The sequence below is a fragment of the Gallus gallus genome, chromosome 9 (assembly GCF_016699485.2).
Source record: "Gallus gallus isolate bGalGal1 chromosome 9, bGalGal1.mat.broiler.GRCg7b, whole genome shotgun sequence".
Classification (NCBI taxonomy): Eukaryota; Metazoa; Chordata; class Aves; order Galliformes; family Phasianidae; genus Gallus; species Gallus gallus.
The window spans coordinates 11,122,049-11,143,291 of NC_052540.1; the positions used below are offsets into that span (position 1 = coordinate 11,122,049).

The 21,243-nt window shown below is 38.9% G+C and overlaps 1 long non-coding RNA gene across 2 annotated transcripts in view; it reads left to right on the plus strand.

Moving 5' to 3' along the window:
• LOC101749016 overlaps positions 1-21,243 on the plus strand; it is a 563,751-nt gene that overhangs the window by 510,373 nt on the left and 32,135 nt on the right. For both annotated transcript variants that reach the window (XR_006930943.1, XR_005862405.1), the window contains 4 exons: positions 536-583; positions 2,876-2,959; positions 5,202-5,266; positions 8,106-19,388. This is a non-coding gene — a long non-coding RNA (uncharacterized LOC101749016). The remainder of the gene's footprint in view (positions 1-535; positions 584-2,875; positions 2,960-5,201; positions 5,267-8,105; positions 19,389-21,243) is intronic.

Consider the following 21,243-nt stretch of genomic DNA (forward strand, 5'->3'; position numbering starts at 1 on the left):
TAGTGTCCTAGCATTGCAGTCCATTATGCTGTTACTTTGAAGAGCTTTAAGTCAGTCCCCCTGATTGTTCATGACTCTTTTCCAAACTGCAGAAAATAACAGTAGCTTAGAACAGGTGAATTTGGTGAAAGAAAAAGCTGGTGGACAAGTGACATCGGAAGCGTTGGTGCGCTGCACTGATTTCATGGTTTTATTTACAAGTTTAGCCATGTAATATTTGTTTTTAATTCGCAGAGTCACAGAATCACCAAGATTCGAAAATACCTCCAAGATCATCAACCTGTCCAATCACTCACCTATCACAAATATTTCCCACTAACCCCTCAGTACAACATCTAAATGTTTCTTGAACACCTCCAGGAGCAGTGACTCCACCACCTCCCTGGGCAGCTCGTTCCAGCACCTGACCGCACTTTCAGAGAAGTATTTCATAACATCCAGCCTGAATCTTCCTTGTGCAACTTGAGGCCATTCTCTCTAGTCCTATCACTCATAAATTCATAAATTTTCAATTTAAAAAACATTTTTTTTCCAGAAATGAAACAGAAAAGGCCTGCTGTAGGCGTACAAAAATACGTTCAAGGTAAGTTGAACTTCAGTATTCAATTTTTTCCCTTAGGTTCCACTTTAAAAGTGGGGACTATTTATTTAAGGAATGGTGAGATAAGCTCCCTTGTTGGTTCTTTTGAGTATTCCTCAGATGGTGAAGCATACTACAAGACTCTAATGTTAAGGTAAGTAGACATCTTCTGGGAATTTCTTCTCTAACAAGAAGGTCAGCTATTGCTTCCATTACAGAGAAATGCCATATTTGAAAGTATTCTTAAGATCAAAGGGCTCCAGGTGATATTAGAAAGCAGTGGCTGTATAATAGGAAGTGCTCAGTCTCTCAGCACTTTAAGTAGACTGGAAAAAATGAGAGAGGGGAGACACGCTCTTCCTGAAAGGTGCCCAGGAGGGAGAAATTTTCCACTGATGTATTGAGCCATGGTGAAATTAAGAAAACAAACTCTGCAGGAAACATGGATTATTTCAGTCTCATGATAAAAATAAAACAACGTTTTCATATTTTTAAAAAGTGCTGCTCAACTGATTATATGTTAAAACGAGTGGGACTAGTTTACAGACTGAAAGAATATTCCCTATCCGGCAAGGTTTAGTTTTGCCTTTGCCCCGCCTCCCCATTTTGGTTCTGACATACCCCATAAATTTGAGTTCAAATGCCGATTCCCCTTCTCCCAAAGAACTGCTGGGCATAGAAGACAGACATCTAATAATGATGAGTAGCTTTCCATGCATAGCCTTCCATGCATGGATATAGTATTGCTGACGAATGTAATAGTGTATTCATTTCTGCTGAAGTTCTAGAATATCAGCACATTCTCTGTAGTATGTGAGTCATGGTAGCTCCAAGGCAGTTTAGCAGATGGTGCTTTGAGCGAAACAGTGTGCCGTATCTGATACACTTGGAAATAAATGAGAAACATATTCCCTATAAAGAAAACAGAACCACAATATTTTTCTGCTCTTTCTATGTGACAACATGTTGACTGAAAGGAGCAAAAAGATCATTGTAAGACATTACGTAGTACTTGCGTCAGTCAGAGCCCCATCAAGGTACTGCTGCTCCTCCATAGTCTCAGCTTTCCCTACCACATCTTCTCCAGCATTATTCCTTGCAATCCTATTCACGTGGACAGTGTTCATGAAATATTGATGCAGGATCTAGCGTAGCAAGCATCTCTGAGGAGTACCTTGAATCTGGAATACCATAGGAAGTTTAGGTTTTTATGAAAATAAGATACATAGAGCATAATCTTATTCCAGCAGTTGTTTCTTTCTTGTTTTGGTTTCTATAGGAAGTTTTCCAAATCGTTTAGTCATTTTAGTGTTCTTCTCAGCCTAATTCATTGATGGCCCAGAGTACTCTAAGGTTATAAGGATTCCAAAATATGAAAAAGAAAGAAGAAAATTCACATACTTTAGTGTCATTCAAAAATGTTTCAGATTAACGGAGTGATGAGACAATAATTGAGAATAATATTTTTTTTAAGAAAAACCAGGACTCTGCACAGCGTTTTAATAGATACATAATCTGTCGAAGAATAACCTGATAATTATTAAAGAGAGGAAACAGGTAAACCAGGAAAATGTTTCTTCAGTTGTGTCTTACAGGCGTTGGCAATCCCTGCTGCAGTAAATTTTAATACTTTTGATAGGGAAGCCTTTCAAATAACTGTTTGTTTGAGCTGCTCAGACCAGGATGTGTCTTCCGTGTCAATGTGCTGTCCTCACTTTAATCATTGCATCCCTTTTGTGAGCTGCATAGCCCTGTTTCATCCAGTTTTCTTTAAGCCTACAGCTTCTTTTATTGATCTCCAGACTCAATAATATTCATGACCCAAGCCCTCTTCTTTAAGATGTTTCCTCCATCATGGATTAGAAATGGTAGCAGGTATTGGACCTACGTAGTCTGTACAGAAATCGTCAGATTGTAGTTTTCTGGACTCTCTCTTTGTGTCAGGCATCAATGTTTTAGTGAATCCTCAAACTATTTAATGCTACTTTTATCTTGGCTTGTTTACGATCTGTTCCTACGGCACTTTTTTCAGAATGATGGATTCCCCATTGCCCCAGTACTCCAAGTCATTAAACTCATGATTTATCCAACCTGGCATTGAGTCCCTGGAACTAATTAAGTTCAAACCCGTTGATTTTACTGTATTTGTGCCATTTTCTTCAGCCTGAATTTCTGTCTGCTAGCACAGCTCAGTAACCCTGGAATGCAACGAACAATTTCCAGGCTGCTTTGGAGGAAAAAAAAAAAAAAAAAAAGCCTACAAATTTTCATAATCTACCATCATGTCTATTTCAGGATTTCTAGAGGATAGAGAACCTCTCTGAAGCCTTCAAGACAATACGTCTGAGTGCATCACAACATAAAATCTATCGATCTATCGTAAGTAATCCATTTCTCAGGATTTTCTTTCCACTCTTTGCAGTGCTGAACAGAAATTAGTAGAGCATAACTGTTGTGCAAAGAGTCTTTGTGTTACATATAATCATTGTATGCATGAGCAGACAATGAAGTGGTCAATATTTCTACTTGATACCTGTATTGTCATAAACGATTAACCTTTTATAACTTTCAGATCAGTACTTGGCTGTGTGATAATGCCAAAACAGGAAAGGTTTACAACAGAATATTTGTGTAAAAGCTGAGGCACAGGTTTCTGATTTCAGTGCACTCAACAATGCAGAGAAAATACACGTTGAAGCACAAGTCAGCGTACTCATAACAGATGAGTAAGAAGGAAAAAGACTTGACAGACCTGAGTTCAAATGGCAGAAATTGAGTGTAAATTCTTATGTAAAATGGTAGAAGATTCACGTGTAAGTAAAAAAGTTAAAGCTGACACTGAAACTGATGACATGTGCTCTTTACTGTACAGACTAGAAAGGTTACTGATGTAACATTAAGTAAAAGAGAAGGGAGAGATTGTAGTTTGCAAGCTGGGGGATGAGAGTTTCTCAGAGAAAGGAATGAGATTAGGTACATGCTTACACGTTACACAATCACCCCATCATCCTAAAGTCCTTATGTCTTTAATATAAATGTTAAAATATTTCTGTATCATATTTTGCATCAAAATAAAATAGCAAAAATCATCCTGTGATGCCAAGAAAGATCGTATTTACCAGTTTACAGACTGCTGAACTTGGGCTCACGTACATAGAAATTGTTTACTGAGGCTTACAGAAAGTGAATGGCAGCACTGGTAACAAATTGCACTGGTTACATGACTACAGTAATATTCAGAGGTCTCTAACAAAATGAGTGTCCCAGTGTTTCAGGTATATTGTTAGAAATAGCAAAGTGATACGACATGAGCTATGGAGTCAGGAAAGAAAAGTATTTCTAAAGACACAGAATAGGCCTCTTTCTCTCTCTTAATAAGAATTCCACAGATCTCGTATATCACTCCTTTGTACCTTGTTATACACTTTGTTTAGATGCCTCTAGCTACATTTCAGTTGACTTTTCTATTGGCTTAGCTCTTTGGAAATCTCATTGTACAATCTTTTGTATTTTAGTATCTGCCATAGCAGATCATCAGAGCTGTAAACGTCAGATTTGTTGCGCATAATGTCAGATCTGTTTGTAAATACTTCATGCAGATGCGTGAACGTAATATCATGTAAAACTATTCCTCTGGCTGTTACAGTTTTTAGTAAGGTAAATAAGTTTATGTGGAATAATGTGTCCTGGAAATACAGCTGGCCCTTGCTGGTCAAGAAAGACAATTTTCCAGATCCTTTGCAATGGCTTTGGAAATCTCTGTCCACTGGATGAAGGACACTGGTAAGGTTCAGCAGACTACTTGAAAGGTGATGCAAGGACAAGACTAACGTCCTTTGCCAGCATCCAGCAGCTGTAAGCAAATACCGGGGAGAGTAAACAGCATTTTCAATAAAAACAGTCTGATTTTAGAGACTCTGTTTACATCTGTCTCAGTTCTCAATGAATTCATAAACCTCAAACCTTGTCTTTCTGTTCACTTTTTGCTTTTGCAAATGTACAAATCAGCAGCTGACAGAATTTTGGCATAAGTCACTTGGCACATAAATGTTGAGTCCATTTGTTAGGCATAAAATATGTATTATGATTAATTTTTTAAAATAGTAAATAATTTTTATGCTTAGTATTAGTCATCTGAAAAAAATAATACTACTCCATGCAGTATTTATATGCATAGATACAGACAGGCTTTTTTTCTTAAGCAAGAGGACTGCATTTTTTAGACATTTTTATCAGTGACTGTGCAAGTAAAATTGATATAACGTTGGCTTGCATGATACATCTTGTATATCTCAATTTCCAATAAATAAGTGATGCCAGCAATTCTTTTAATCTTTCATAAAAGACTTTAGAAAGCAGTGCGAAGATATTAATTAGAAATTTAACTCTTTAATGGGCTGAAAGGACAACTGTTATTCCCCATTTAAAACACTTTTGTATTTGTATCCTGAAAATACTCTCACTTAAGAATTGTTTTGCTATAACCCTAGGAGCAAAAGTTTTAGATTTGTGTGTCAACAAGATGAAAAAATAAGGTTATTTTTTCTGTGCGTACTTAATGCCAAAGAAATGCTATCCACTCATTTTCCTATAAAAATCTCAGCTCCTTTGTCTTTTGCAGACCCATCTGCTCCTGCTAATATCCCACTGAAAATGAAGAATATATTCAGCTGCTTCTTCTATACAGTAAGTACAGATTTTGACACATATGCTCTGCTGCATCTATGAGTCTTTCTTAATTTAAATTCTAGATAAATAAAGACAGACTGGAAGTGAAGGTGGTCAAGTCTCAGCAGACAAAGACCTCAAAAAAATTAATTAATAAAGTGAGATTTGCCAGTATACAAGCTTAGAGAAATTTGCAAATTCAGTTTAAAACACATCTTAACAGGCTCATTAGCAAAACAGATAGAAAAAAGTTAGGAAGAAATAATTAAAAAAAAAAAACAATCTAGAACTGTATACAGTAAGGATTATATAAAATTCATGCCCCAAACTGAAAAACTGAAATGAAACGTGTGTACATTTTTCAATAAAGATTTTACAGTAAAATGTAGGGACAAAACTATGGTTGGCTAATGAACTGAGACTACAGGAATGAAAATTACCACATTCAGTTTCTATCCAAGGTTGAAATGTATGCATTCACACAAGGAATATCCATCCAGAATACTGAAGGAACTGGCACACTATCAAACCTGGTATGCCTCATAGCAGAGGAAAAGCAGAAATAGAACTTCCGTGTACCTTTCTTTGGTAAAGGCTCTGTAACTGCCCTGCCACATCCCCTACTTTTTGCAATGACATCATTTATGTGACAGAGAGGCAGGTTTGGTTTAAGTCTCTATTCTGCAGCAGTCTCTGGGCACATCCCAGCCAGGCAGCTGAACCACTTGTGTACATCTGCTCTTGCATCTTAGCATTGCTTTCTTCCCCTCTAGACAGATTTGCAGATGTGTGGTATATACTGTACATTATAATCAGAAGAAAAAAAGCAAAAGAATGGGACAACAAGGCTATGCATAGCCTCAAAGGACATGGATACCATTTAACAGCCAATGAAAGGCTTAAATTCAAATATTCATAAGTGAAATTGCATGTATCGATTTGAATAATTTTAGCTTTCTTGACCTTCTATTTGCACAGAATATGCAGGAGATACAGCAAATTATTTTTAAACCCACAAACATAAGGTTTATTTCCTCCTACATAGAAAATGATCTCAGTTCATGCATTTCTATGGAAATGCAGTACTCAACTTCCTGCTAAATTCTTATTATGTTTCTGCCAACCTCTTAAAATGTTTTCCTTCACCCTTGTTGATTATGAGAAAAACTCAAGCCGAATGTTGAGGCAAAAGAAGCAGGAATATAACAGAGCTACAAGTGGCTAGCAATTTATGACCTTGTGAGACTGATATACGTAGAGCCTTTTCGTAGAAGGGTAAAAAGGTGGGGAATCAAACTACAGTACAGGAAACTCTGAGCCTGCCCAGTCATCTCTGCCTGTCCTGGCTTCAGCTGGAGGAGTTGTTTTTCTTCATAGCGTTTGGCGTGATGCTATGTTTTGGCTTTAGGAGAAAAACGGTTGATAACATAACGGTGCTTCAGTTGTTGCTGAGCAGGGCTGTACGGAGCCAGGGACATTTCAGTTTCTCATCTTCTAATACTGTCCTGCCAGCGAGGGCTGCAGAGGGGGCACGAGGAGTTGGAGGGACAGAACCAGGACAGCTGACTTATACTGACCAAAGGGGTATTTTGTACTGTATGACACCATGTGAGGAAACTATAAAACTGTGGGCAGCTGGCCCCTGCTCAGGCACCAGCAGGGCCTTGGTTGGCAGGTCGTGAGCAATTGTTTTTTGCGTCACGAGTTCTACCTTTTTTTCCCGATTCTCTCCCTCATCCCACAGTGGATGGTGGGGGGAAATGTGAGGAAAGGGCTGTGTAGCATTCAACTATTTGCCAGGTTAAAACACAATGCTGCCCCCACCTGCCATTGAAGTAATTGTTTTTGTCCTGGACTATAAGCCAGTCTCTCTGTCCCAGAGAGACTTCTTCTTTGAACTGTAGCTTCATTTCCAAACTAAAGACACAACAAAAATCTGTTGAGTCAAGAACAAGCTGTCTGAGTTGATGGCCTTCAACTGCAGTTCACAAGTGATGGACTTTACTATGAGCCCTGTATCACATCTCTCCTGTGTTCACTGATCACACAGTTCTACATAATATTTTTCTTTTGTTCAAATAAATGATGATACTTTCACTGAAAACAACCCATTTGTTCAAGGCCTTGTCTTTGTTGGAATCACTATCCTACTCTGCTCTCGTACATGCAAAAATATGATGCTGAAATACTCCTGAGAGTGCGGTGACAGGTCTGGCTTCTGCTCATTCCACTATCACAACAATTTGCCACAACGGAAGAAACAGAAATGATGGAAAGATAATTCAAAATAAAAATCATTGATGTTGATTTTGGAATAATATCCATTTTCTTTACCCTTGAAATAGTAGCATCACTTTTAGTAGTTACTTCTTCCTACTTTTTTGTTTAGCAGATGTTCACGGTGAGATACAGCAAAATAAAAACAGATCTGGCTCTCCACTCCTAGACCTTATTTCTGACTGCTTCTTCATATGGTTTTATTTTTAAACTCTCTCCAAGGAAGATGTAACTTACTTTAGGGCTTACTTCAAGGAAGTTCCCTACAAGTTCCCATATGTGTCTGCTTAACCTTGAACAGCTCATCTCTGTAAATCAGCAGCAGGCCCAGCAGCGACTGATGACTGTACGGAGCTGAAGGGCTTTGCCTGTTTGTAGCGCAGTCAGCTCGCTAATGAGGAGCTGGCAAGAGGCACGATGCACCCTGGACCTCATTAAAAAGGCTTAGTTTGGCTTGCTGAAACATTACCTCAGGACTTGAGCACTGGCACAGCGCTGCTGAGAGGGAGGCCCTGCTTCCCTGACAGAGGTGGTTCCTTCCTATGTTACTTCTAAGTCCTCCCCGTCACTCTTTCTTCAGATGTGACACAGCGACACTTGCATGAAAAGTGGGTTCAACTCAGAGACCTGCCAGTGGCCACCGTCTGGAGCACGAGGAGACACCTGCAGTGCCTTTAAAGCTTACTCATCAAATTGCACAGACATCCTCCTGACATAAGGGGCACGACATGAGGGGTGGGCACTCACACAGCCTGCCCTGTGCCGTGCTGCCCTCCTGTGCCGTGCTGCCCTCCCGGGAGCCCGCTGCCTGCAGAGGGAGGAAAGGCCCTGAGGCATTGCTCTAGCCAAACCTCCCCACTCAATTCTCTCAGGTATGGCGGCTGTTTAAAAGTGAATGGCAGTAATTAGTACTTCCTAACTGCTCTCATTTTCCTCAACTGTCATGTCCAGATTTGCTGTTTTCAGCTCAGACACGCTGGCAAAAGGGACGCTTATGGAAGGTCAGCGCCAAGTCCAAATCTCTTCAGGCTGCCAGTTGTTTTGCTTGGAGGCTCATCTCTACCCTGGCCTAGCAGAAGAATGAAAACCTGACAAATCTGATTAGTCTTTCTTCAGCCCTCAAGTATGTTACTTTTCCTGCTATAAAAATGGAAACTTGAGGCTCTGGTTGTGCAAAAATTACTTTAGAAAGGAAACGGCGACTTGAGCTGTGTCAGCAGCACTGCCAGTCAGGCGGAGGAGCCAAGCCGTGGACACCCAGGCCTGTGCTGGAGCTTGGTGTGTGGTGCCTGCTGACTGCGGTGCTGGTGGCCTGGTGGGACCAGGTGGGAGCTGGGCTGACCTGGGAAGCCCCTGTGGGAATTTAGACTACTGCTGTGTCGGGCAGTCTCTGGCACAGGCACACAAGTGCCAGCAGAAGCGGGGCTCTCCAGACAGGTTTTCATTTCTAAGACACTGGATGCAGAAGCATTTGGAAAATAGTGAAAAAGCAGGATCTTATCTGCCGATTTTCATTAGTAAAGATTAAAAGCTGGTTTAGGTTAGCCTAATTACTTACTTATATAGCATTATACATTTCCAAGTCCATACAAGAAGCACAGTGTCAGCTGCTTTGCCTGAGCTACTGCGTTTGGTGTTTGGAGACCACCCACATCCTTTGGTTAATATGATGGGAGTTTGCTGGGCACGTGGCCGCTAGGCTATCAACTCAGAGGCGGGATTTATATGAAGAGATATATGAGAAATGCTTTCTAAATTAGCAGTGGGTTTATTATTCGGCAGGAATACCCTGGCCGTGGATCTTTAACAAGAATTGAGCTGTGGTTTTGTTCTACGTTTGTACAGAAATATGATGCGCATAATTATATAATGGCAGCAGCAGACAGCTTTTTGTCCACCAGAGGATGCACACCTGGAGCACACCTTCACAAGAGCACTGCTAGCTATCCATGCCCTTTAAGACATTTGTGTCTGCCGTTGACACTGTACTCTGCCACAGTCCTGGCTCCAGCTGAGCTACAGCCTCCACCTCAGTCTTTATTCACATGATGGAGGTACAGCATATTCGATATGTCCTATGAATTTACTGCCGTGAAACTGCAGTCTTATCAAGTTTTCTTTTCCTTTATTTCACTCTGTCTTTAAAAAAAGAAATGGTTTTAAAATCTCTTGATTTTCAATGTCAAATCATTTTTTTTATATGTTACATTGCTGCTTGTTCCTCTTATGTACAGCTCACATCTGAGACAAGCCATAAGTCATACTACTTGATTTCACCTCTCCTTATGGATACAGCGGTGACAGATTTCTTTAAAATGTAATTTGAGTCCAAAAACTTTTGACTGAGGAGGATTTAAAACCAAACAACCAAACAAAAAAACAAAAACAGAGATATTTCATCTCTGTTGCCTAATATCTCTGCTTAGCCTGAGATAACTTTGATCCCAATTCTTTCAGTTCTTTACTGGACAAAAGCTGAGACGGACTTGGTTCTACTGCTTTTGATGTTTATTTGATGAGAGACTACTTTCTTGACATAGCTACATGGAGCTTTAAGAAACACTTCAAATTATCATCAGAAAGCTACTTTTTGGTTTTCTCTAATTTAAAGAACAAGTGACCCATATTTCACGTCTGTCATTGTCATAAAATAAAAGCAGAGTGGAAAAGTTCCATAAATTGAACTCCCCGCACATGGCATCTTGGCATCTCCCGAAGAAACTGTAAGGAGCCAGTGTTTCCTGATTTTTTCTAGTATTGAAGAAAAAAATGAAATGAATTATGCAAGTTTCCACCCATTCTGGCTGATAACTGATACTGAAAAAAAAAGAGAATTTATCCCCCCCACTCCCCCCCCAAAAAAGCACAAATACCTAAGGAAAGGAAAAGAAGGAAAGTAAGAAGGAAAGAAAGAAAGGAAGAAAAAAATATATGTTGAACCATTAAATAGATCAGCTTTAGCTGAGTACTTAGTACCCAAAGTGCAAACAGCTTATACTTCTGTTACTGTCACTAGCTGCCATTGGAAAAGTCTACCCTTAACCATCTCCCTCAAGCAAGAAAAAAAAAAGTGGTTTTTTTTTATTTTGTTTTAGGTTTGTTTCTCTGTTTGTTTTGTTTTTACTATTCAACTACTTAATTATTTATCTTCCATTTACTTTTTATTTCCAGTATAAATTAAATTCCCTGCAGTAGATCCAGGGAATAGCTGACATCTTTAAACAAACAACAAAAAGCACACTAGTCTGCAAGAGCTGATTTCTTTTGTTTCCATTTGTGGAGCAGGCAAATTATACACTGCAGTTTGAACAAATCTATTCATGTGATTTCATCAAAGATCTTCATTTGTGGTGGTAAGTTCCACCACACCACTTGATATGAGACATTTCTGGCTCCCAGAGGGTGAAGGAGATGACATTTTTGTAAGAGGGGCTGGCTACATGCACGCTTGTTCTCGCACTGGCAAAAAACTAGTAAATGCCAAACTCACAGGGTTTGAGATTGTATATATGTACATATATATATATTAACCACAGACTTGTTTCTTCTCTGAAGGAATCAAAAAGAAGCTTGCTGGAAGCATTTTTCCACTCATTTGTGTTATGTTTTATAGGTCACAGAGGCTAACTTTATAGGTTCCACTTACCCTCAGTCAGCAAGATTTGTTCCATAAGAAAAGTGACACTGTGCCCTTGTCTAAATACACATTCAGTAAAAAGACTTTTTGCAGGCAAAGTTTAAAATTGCACAAGAAATCTGATTAAGAGATTTATCCAACACTCAGACTCAAGACCGAAGCACAGTGAGTTGTAGGAGCGTTGCAGGAGAATGGATGGAACCTTCATTTCAGAAGCGAGTTGCCTTCGTGGGGTGAAGGACATCCTGTGGTTACAGGGATTCTGTCTCTATATCAACATAGCCTAGGAAGTGTCTCCTTAAGAAGCCCCTACAGCTGCTCCAGAGCCAACAGACTCGATGGCTGCGTCAGCAACATGGTGGTCCTGCTCGGTCCTTAGGTGCAGATATTTAATATTAAATATAGACTTGATGAGTGTTGTCAAGCCCCTAGAACCAGCAAAGCCAAATCTCTTCAAGGAAAGCCTTGAGGGAGCACCAGGGTAGGGAAGGTTGTAGGAAAATGAATTGCCCTCAAGGAAATGTGTGAGGGAGCTCCAAGCACTCCGTAACACAGAGAGGAAGTCATTAGATGCCATTAGATGCCAGCAGATCCCGTCAGCCCAAGGTGCTCTTTCAGTCACCTCTCCATGAAACAAGAACATAGAATGTGGGGAAAAGTTAGTGTTTGAAGCACGCTGTGTTTCTTTTTAAAAAATATTTCTTAGATAGCACTGTTTATACACCTGAATTTTTTTATCCTTATGTACAGGGTTTTACTGCCACAAGAGCGGATTTTCAACATAAGTATTTTTTCATTAATTGTTGTGAGATAAAGGATAACATGTTTTTCAATAGATAGCTCTTTTTTTTTTCTCTGAGTATTACTTTAGATTAGTGGCAGCCTAATTGCTGCTGTTTGTCAGAAAGCTAATTTGATCAATCCCAGAGAAGGCAGATCCATGGCCATCCATTGCTGGATATTGAAAATGCTGGTTTGAAGAGGTTATAAATCCATGTTATGTGATCAAGCTGAAGGTTCAAGGAATAGCCACGCTGAAAAATAAGTGGTTATATTCGTGCTACAGTCTTGAGATCATTTCTAAGCTGGTCCCTCTAGAGTCTGACTTAAGAGCTGCTTATAACCTTATGAAATTTGATAAAGCAATCATACAGATCTCTAAATTTTCTAATGTTAAGAGATAAATGTGTAGATTGACAGAGAAAGTTTAAAAAAAAATCAGAGAAAGTTATTTTTTCTGGGTCTTTTCTGGGAGATGTAAAAATGTGAACTTCCCTCTAATTAGACATTCTAGGAGAGCTTTTAACCCATTTGCTTCCCACTGTTAGAAACTTCTCAGGACCCCTGACATTCTCTATATCTTACTCCGAGAAAATAATTGTGTGTGGCCTGTGTTAAAGATCACATGTTCTGATAATATACTTTCTCATTAACGTCTTCAGGAATATCCTTTTGTATCCAAGACTCAAGTATATGCACATCTGCACAGCTTTGCAAAAGCTGTAGGAAGGAAGCATCCGTGTTTGGACAGAGCTGTTAGCTGGCTTGCCTGTCACACAGCTCAAGTAGCAGGTTCTCTGCATGCAGTGCTAACTTCCATGTCAAAGTGTTAATTAATCGTAATGCAAAGGTCACCTCCCTACAACTGGAATTTCTCCCCTGTGCAGAAAAGCAGAGAGAATCAGTGATGCAGAAGAGCATACTAAAATCGCCATAAATACAAGAAGCAGGCTTGTCTATTCCCCGAGTTTCTCACAAAAAAATAGGATGAACACTTTGCATGCTGGAGTACAAGTTCTCACAGATTACATGCACAGACAGATCCTGCTGAAGAATGAGAATCTCTGTGTACTTCATAAAAATTTACTGATTTGTATTTCCTATAAAGTTTGTAAATGGGTAACAAAGTGGAAAAAGGAATGTGATAGAGCCATTTCAACTCCTCCTGGGAAGAAACACACAAAACAATGTACAACTCCTGCATTCACAGCCTCGCTGAGAATAATACTTGCAGGAGAGCAGGGCATGGAAAATGGTAGCTTTGGGGAATACGAAGCTCGAGTTTTTGCTATGGCTATGGGGTCAGTTCCAGCTGCAGCAATTTGTCTTTGGATCTGCATCCTCATATGGCTATGCTTCACCTCAGTCAAAAATTAAATCCAGGAGGATGCTAAGAGGTTAGCTCAGAATGTATTAAAAGTTATGCAAGAAAGGTAAGTGTCCCTGGCCTCTTCTCCTGTGCAAGAGGGGCAGTAAATCGGGTAGAAAAACAATCAGAGCCCTGAATTTGTTGAAATATGTGGCAGAGAAAGAGAAAACCCTTTGTGCTAGCCATTTTCCTGCATGGTGAGTCAGGGAATTTATGTGCCGTTAAGTGCTCGACAAAGACCGTCTCCGAGTAAAAACATTACTCCTTCAAGCACTTGTGAACAGAGAGTCAGGATCAGCCTACACAATTAAGCTTTGCTTTCAGCATCCAGTGTGCTAGACCGATGCGCTCTTATACGATGAGGAAGGAACGTTATCTACAAAGAAGGTTTATAAGGAGTGAATTAACTTTTCATTAAGACAGATCTAACTTTGAAAGCTAGATTTTCTGACACGTGATGAGAGCACTGTATTAGCATGGGAATATGCATGTCTGCCACGCCTTACGGTTGTATGACTGAGATAAACACGTCCAGAAAATCATTCATGCTCTTGGTCAGCACTCGAGTGATATGCGAGGACACTCCATGGTCTAGAGTTAGTCAAGTTATACAGTCATTTGGAGAGTTTAGTTTAGTTATACTCCTTTGAGCAAGTCAGAGCCCCTACTTGCGCAGAGCTGCTTCTCTGAATTTTGTGTGAGAGGACAAAAGCAAACATAATTCCCCGTGCACAGGAGCAGCTGGAAGAGTGCTTGGATTTACCCACGGGACCGTGCCCGATACGTCTCAGTGTTCATCAGACACTCACAATTTTTGCACCGGTGTTTACTTGTGCAACTCTTGTTAACTCTTGTCAACAACTTCCTTATACATCTGCTGTGGTGTGCGCTGGCTGTGCTACTATAAATCCTTGTACTGAATGTAGCTCTAAAGCTACCAGAGTTTCACAGGTATCAATCCTCCAACATAATTTTTAGAAATATAAAATTAGGCAGTAACGTTGTTAACTTGGAACTCATGTATTTTCAGCTCAAGAGCTTCCTAAAAAAACACATGGCAGAAAAGCAAAACAAACAACAACATAAATTCCGAGTTCGGTGCAATTTGCAGCAATGATAGTTGTTCCAGTCCTGTCTTACACGGCCAGAAAATATTTAGAATTACTTATATGTACGTGTGATCCACTCTGCCAGACAAAACCGTGAGCTACATAAAGACAGATGTGAAAGAGCTGTGTATTCTGTCACTTTACTGGTAGATTGTATCATACGGAGACCAGCTGGAGTCAGCGAAATGGTTCATGCAACTGTTCGTATTTATCTAGAAGTTTTCAACATGTTCATTGAAACAATACTTCTTTTTTTTACTCAAGAAAAAAAGTGTGCAGAGAAATAGAAATTATCGGAGCTATTCTGTAGGATGCTATAGCGGTCAAGGCTTGTTGCCTTCGTTTCAGTTCCATGTGGAGATGGGTGGAGTGTAGCAGTCACCAGACAGACTAAAACAAAGCGCTTGGAGCTGGCAGCCAGACCGATACGACACAGTAAAAGTTGGCAACAAAGCCTGTGAATCATTCCAGAAGTAAAATGGTAGGGATTTACGCTTTGGACAAATATTCCTCTGCAGTAAAAATATATGAATCTTCATCAAGAAACAAATCTAAAAGAGGATTTTTTTTTTTTTAAAGGGCTTCAAAATTAAATACCTCTGTTGTCCAGTAACTCTGGAGTTTATAAGAGAAGACCATCCATTCCAGAGACCAACAACACAACCTGTGCAGCTAGGCAGCGAGATAGCAGTAGGAAATGACTTCACAGGAGCTTATCACATCTGGTTTTAAAGCTAGTAGATTTCTTACTTTTTTTCTTTTTTAGTACTGCAATCTCTGTATGTCCCACAAAACCTTTTTCTCTGGCAGGATTTATGGATTAGATGACTGCTTTTAATTTATATGGTTTTTAATCTATTTATGAGCAGGAATTTATATGCTTACATAAATACACCTACAGTACAGTGTACGGGTGTTCCCGCAGCTTCCTATCGCTTCTGTGAATAGCAGTTTGGGTTATATCAGCAATGAAGAAAACTTCATCTTCCTAAAAGATCGATATAAATACTTATTACATAGACTCTCTTGATTAATTATCAGAAACCAAAACCAAACCAGAACAGTAGTCCATTAACTGAGCTACATAGCTATTTTTAATTTTTGCTAATATATATAATTGTTATCTGGATTTAATTTTTGACCATTTGTAAACATCTTCTTACATTCTGAATATGGAATTCATTGACAGAAAGGGTGGTTAAACACTGGAATAGGCTGGATTCCTCCTCACCGCCCAAAGTACTTTGAAATGACCACGTGGCAGGATCTAGAAGAATACTATGGGATATTTTCCGCTGATGTTCAAATATTGCGCTGCAGAGATTTCAGCGTAATAAAAAAATAGATTATCGTGAGATGGTAGACAGGTAATGTTATGATAAGTAGGCTCTTGAGTTGGGCCAAAATCAAAACGACCCAAACTGAACGGTGCAAAGTGAAAGATGAGGCAGATCTCTTTGCACCCGATCCCTTCGAGGCCTAGATCTCTATGTTTTGCCATTGAAAGTCCCTCTGATGAGGCACAGCGCAGAAAAACAAGCGTGTAAGCCAGACATCAGTCTCAGCAAAGTAATAATATATAATTATCAAAGATCACAATGCAATCTCTCAGGGTGAAACTACCCAAAAGGCATCTTTACTTGCATCCTCACCAGCTTCATTGGTAGTCAGCAAGTGAAACTCGATCTTATAGCTCTTAATAGATTTCTATATATTGGCATTGAAAGAAAGGATTTCACAGGCATCGTAGCCTGCAGTCTGCTAGAGTCTATCTTTTCCTAAAGGGATAAATTACAGAAAAGTAGTTTTTAATAAACAGGAACAAAAGATGTGAGAGTGATTTGAAATATTAGCAAGTTATTTCATGTTTTAATACATTTTTTAAATCTAGATATAAAAATAACCTTGGGTATTTATATACGTAGACATAGTTCTGTCTGACAACATTATAGTTATAATGTCAGAAAATCAGGGTTCAAAAGAGGAAAGTCTGAGCAACGCTCAGGATTTATTTTCATCTATAAAAAAGTTGTTGAAGTCCTGTTCAATTTTTTTCTATTTCTTTTTCCAAAGTCAACATTATCCTGACTTTTCTGGGTTTTTTTCTTTTTTCTTTTTCTTTTTTTTCCCCAAGTTTGTCCTTAGATAGCCTCAACAGTAGTGAAATGAGTCAGAAGATCCAATGTTTTCTTTTTTTTTAAATAACAGTTGTTTCACAACCGTATCAAAAACAGAAGTCTACTTTCCCTCTGCCTCTATAATACTGACGCCTTCATTGGCATGAAAAGAATTGTTGATAAAATCACTACGAGTAACCCACCAAAATCTATCTGAAAGTTTGTATGGGAACTGTTAGGTCACGGCCTGCAGTAGCGATTGAGCACCTGGTGAAGAGGCGTGGCTAGCCCTTGGAGCACAGGTGCAGACAATTCACCTGTGCAATGGGACAGATGCACCCTGGGTAAACCTCCTCCCTCATTTAAGGGCTGGCAGCGGAGGGGGAAGCATCTGTTTTTGGAGATCATCGTCTCTCTGGAAGTTTTTAGTGAGCCTTTCCTTTGGAATAAGGTAAGTGTTCTTTTCTTATTATTGACCTATGACTAGCACCTTTCAAGTGGCATCATGAAACTGGATGGAAGCAAATTAATTTGTTTCCTTCTCTGCCACAAAGTCAGATAACAAAAATAGCTTCTAAAAGCACCGATCAAAGAAATGATGACTTAATTGTATTTAATAAATAAAAACAGGAACTTGAAAAAACTACAAAACCAATAGATGGTAAAAATAACAAGAGAATTAAAAACAACTCAGTGATACATGATGAAGGGATGTACCTTATGTCACGTTTTAAGTAAGAAGTGAGGACCCTCTTACTCTTCTACTTAACTAAGGCTAAATAGATTCGAAGTAAGTATGAATCTGAACAACGTAATCAGAGAAAGGGAATATTGTATTACTTCAGCAACTAAACTACAAGAATACAATATTTAAAAGAAGTTAACAACTTAAAAAATAGCTTTATATCCTTGACATAAATGATAAGTGAATGAAAAAGAAAATTGGTTTAAAGGATGATTACTGTAATCCTTTAAAAAAAAAAAAACACCAAGATTAATAACAAATAATATAGTAGGAACTCAAAAGCAAAAGAAAAACTAGGATAAATGATCAGCTATTTCTGATGGAGGAGGGGAAAAAAGGCCATAGTAAAATATTTTGGTTGATTCAATACGAATTGCACTTTGTATTGAATGATTAAAACATAATTATAAGTGGTATCTGTGATGTTTAAAGCGCCGAAAACTACTTAATTTAATAAAGCAAGCAATGGAAAACTAAGGAAAGAGAGAATGCTGTAAAAAAAAAAAAAAAAAAAAAAAAAAAAAAAATTCAGCTTCAATGAGGCATTCAGTGAAGAATATAGAAGAAGGAAAAAAAAAAAAAAAAACCACTAAGTGTAAGTAGATGCGGATGTGTCCCGTTGCTCACAGGCCCTCCAGTGGATGCACCCAATTGCTAGGCACACCCTCATGTAGAAGCACCCTGTTGCTGTTGAGACAGTCCTGTAGACCTTATTATGTTTCTGCCAGTTATTGCAGTTAACACGCTTTGCTTCTTGCTGCTCAGTACTATTGTAAATTAGGCTTTATTGCTACATCCAAATAACTGTTTTGATAATTTTAAAGCAAATTCTCCCAATGAATATTCTAAACTGTTACTAATCTACCCAAATTCTTGTCCTTTACTAGGGCCTTTTACAGTATTTTCTGGAAAATGTTTCATTTATATGGTCAATTAAAATACCTTGCTTTAACCATTATTGCTTATATGTGAAAGACCCAAACCAGCCCTGCCCGATGAGAACTAGATTCAAATGTACTATCAAATAAAAAAAAAAACACCACTATATTCTGTATTTTCTTATATGACTTGATGGAACAGTCTTGAAAGTATTTGTGTGTTAGTGATCCTTTATACTGGAAAATATTATACGAGCTGCATCGTTGAACTTGTATTTTGCTCCTGGAGGCAGCCCTTTCAAAACACAGCTGAGCATCTCAGCCAGCACTCGGTGGCAAGGCTGGAATTGCTTATTTTGTGCATGTACTTGAGTTCAAATTTTCCAACACTGCTGGCAGCTAGTAGGATTTTTCTTAAGAAAGAAATGGAAGAGAAATCCTTATTTTGGTATTCCATCTAAAGGAAGAGTTTTCAAACAACCAGAAAAAGAGGCACAACTTCATAGTCTTGGAAATCTCTGTTTATGGAGTTTGTAAGGGCTGAGGGGCTACATAAGCAGGATGCTGTTAGTTTGAACTATTATCAGTTTTAAAGGATGCTGAGTTTGTGGATTACTGGTATTAATAATGTTTAGCCAAAAAGGAAACTGCAGCTTATAGTCTTACAGCTCACTTATTCAATTAAAAAGTTTGGCCCCACATTTGATCCTGCAGCCAAGAACTGATTTCTGGTCACTGTACCCTGTGGTTAGAGGATAACACAGATGCAAATGCCAGCCCTGAGGCTATGCTCCCTTAAGAATGCAAATACTTTCATATAATAAGGTAAGGAAAATACATAAGATTTCCAGGAAAGGAAATCAGTGTATGCTCCTTATCAGCGCTGCTCCTAGCTATACTGGCTCCTTGTTAGCGATGCTTTTAAAATGCATTGAATAGTTGAAGCACTTACTCCAGAAGAGACACTTGTGCTGAAAGGATGAGTAGAAACAACATAAACGGGTTTGATTGTTTGTTTTAATTATCTGTGAATCTCTATTGCAGATTTGTTGTCTGTCATGGCAGAAATACAGTGTTTATATCTTGGAAGGAGTATCAATTACTAACAAAGATGGTGAAGAAAGAGCACAATTGTCCATGACAAATTACACCACAAACAGTACCATAATCTGGCATGCTGAATTCTCATACTTCAGAGCTCAAAGAGAAGAAGAATACATAAATTCCGGTGTGTTCTCTTTCTCTCTCTTGTTCCCCTTCCCTCTGTCCTTAAAGGAACTGTGTGACCAAAAGTGGTGGAGCCCAGCTCCCCCTCTCCTAGCCCCCATTTAAGGGCTAACAGCCACTGAGGAAGGATCCCTTCTTGGAAGTTGCTTCCTTTGGGAGTTTCTCTGCGAGCCTAGGATGTGGATGAGCTTTTTCATTTATTTTTGATTATCCCACCAATAGGTCTGTGGCCTACGGATATTGTAGTCAACACTCTGATCTCCCTTGCTAAAGGGACCCCCCCATCATGTCCCTATGGCAGATGAGGACACCCCCTCCGATGACTGATGTAGTTGAGCAGCTGCAGAAATCTGGCCAAAGGGTACGGTACAGGCGGTTGGGGCATGCCCCTGAACAGACTGTAGTGATGACCCAAGATGGAAATAAAGCCTGTATCTCACCCTGGAGGGTGGACCTTCTCCTGCTTGTACCCCTCAAACCTGGGTATTAGTCTCTATGAGTCTTCAAGCCTCTAGGATGATCGGAAGGAACAAAATACCATCATAGCGTTCCTGTGAGATCTTGTGTGACACCCAGTGAACCGTCTACATTGGACTGATGGAGCACAGGATGGGCCTTAACGTCAAGACGACATGCCTCCAGTAATAACATGAAGCACGGGCTCATGAAAGAGCATGAACATACACTGTATACTGATTATCACTCTTATTAAATAGTGTTATCGTGACGGGCAATGGTATAGCGTTGTGGTGTGTCAGATCTCTATGTATTAGGGAAGGCTAGAGCCTGGCTCCAAGTCTTCAAAAATCCATTAAAAGCCATTTCAAATATGTGAAGAGCATATTTATTGAACCCATCCTTCCTTCATCTTCATCTTCATCTTCATCTTCATCTTCATCTTCATCTTCATCTTCATCTTCATCTTCATCTTCATCTTCATCTTCATCTTCATCTTCATCTTCATCTTCATCTTCATCTTCATCTTCATCTTCATCTTCATCTTCATCTTCATCTTCATCTTCATCTTCATCTTCATCTTCATCTTCATCTTCATCTTCATCTTCATCTTCATCTTCATCTTCATCTTCATCTTCATCTTCATCTTCATCTTCATCTTCATCTTCATCTTCATCTTCATCTTCATCTTCATCTTCATCTTCATCTTCATCTTCATCTTCATCTTCATCTTCATCTTCATCTTCATCTTCATCTTCATCTTCATCTTCATCTTCATCTTCATCTTCATCTTCATCTTCATCTTCATCTTCATCTTCATCTTCATCTTCATCTTCATCTTCATCTTCATCTTCATCTTCATCTTCATCTTCATCTTCATCTTCATCTTCATCTTCATCTTCATCTTCATCTTCATCTTCATCTTCATCTTCATCTTCATCTTCATCTTCATCTTCATCTTCATCTTCATCTTCATCTTCATCTTCATCTTCATCTTCATCTTCATCTTCATCTTCATCTTCATCTTCATCTTCATCTTCATCTTCATCTTCATCTTCATCTTCATCTTCATCTTCATCTTCATCTTCATCTTCATCTTCATCTTCATCTTCATCTTCATCTTCATCTTCATCTTCATCTTCATCTTCATCTTCATCTTCATCTTCATCTTCATCTTCATCTTCATCTTCATCTTCATCTTCATCTTCATCTTCATCTTCATCTTCATCTTCATCTTCATCTTCATCTTCATCTTCATCTTCATCTTCATCTTCATCTTCATCTTCATCTTCATCTTCATCTTCATCTTCATCTTCATCTTCATCTTCATCTTCATCTTCATCTTCATCTTCATCTTCATCTTCATCTTCATCTTCATCTTCATCTTCATCTTCATCTTC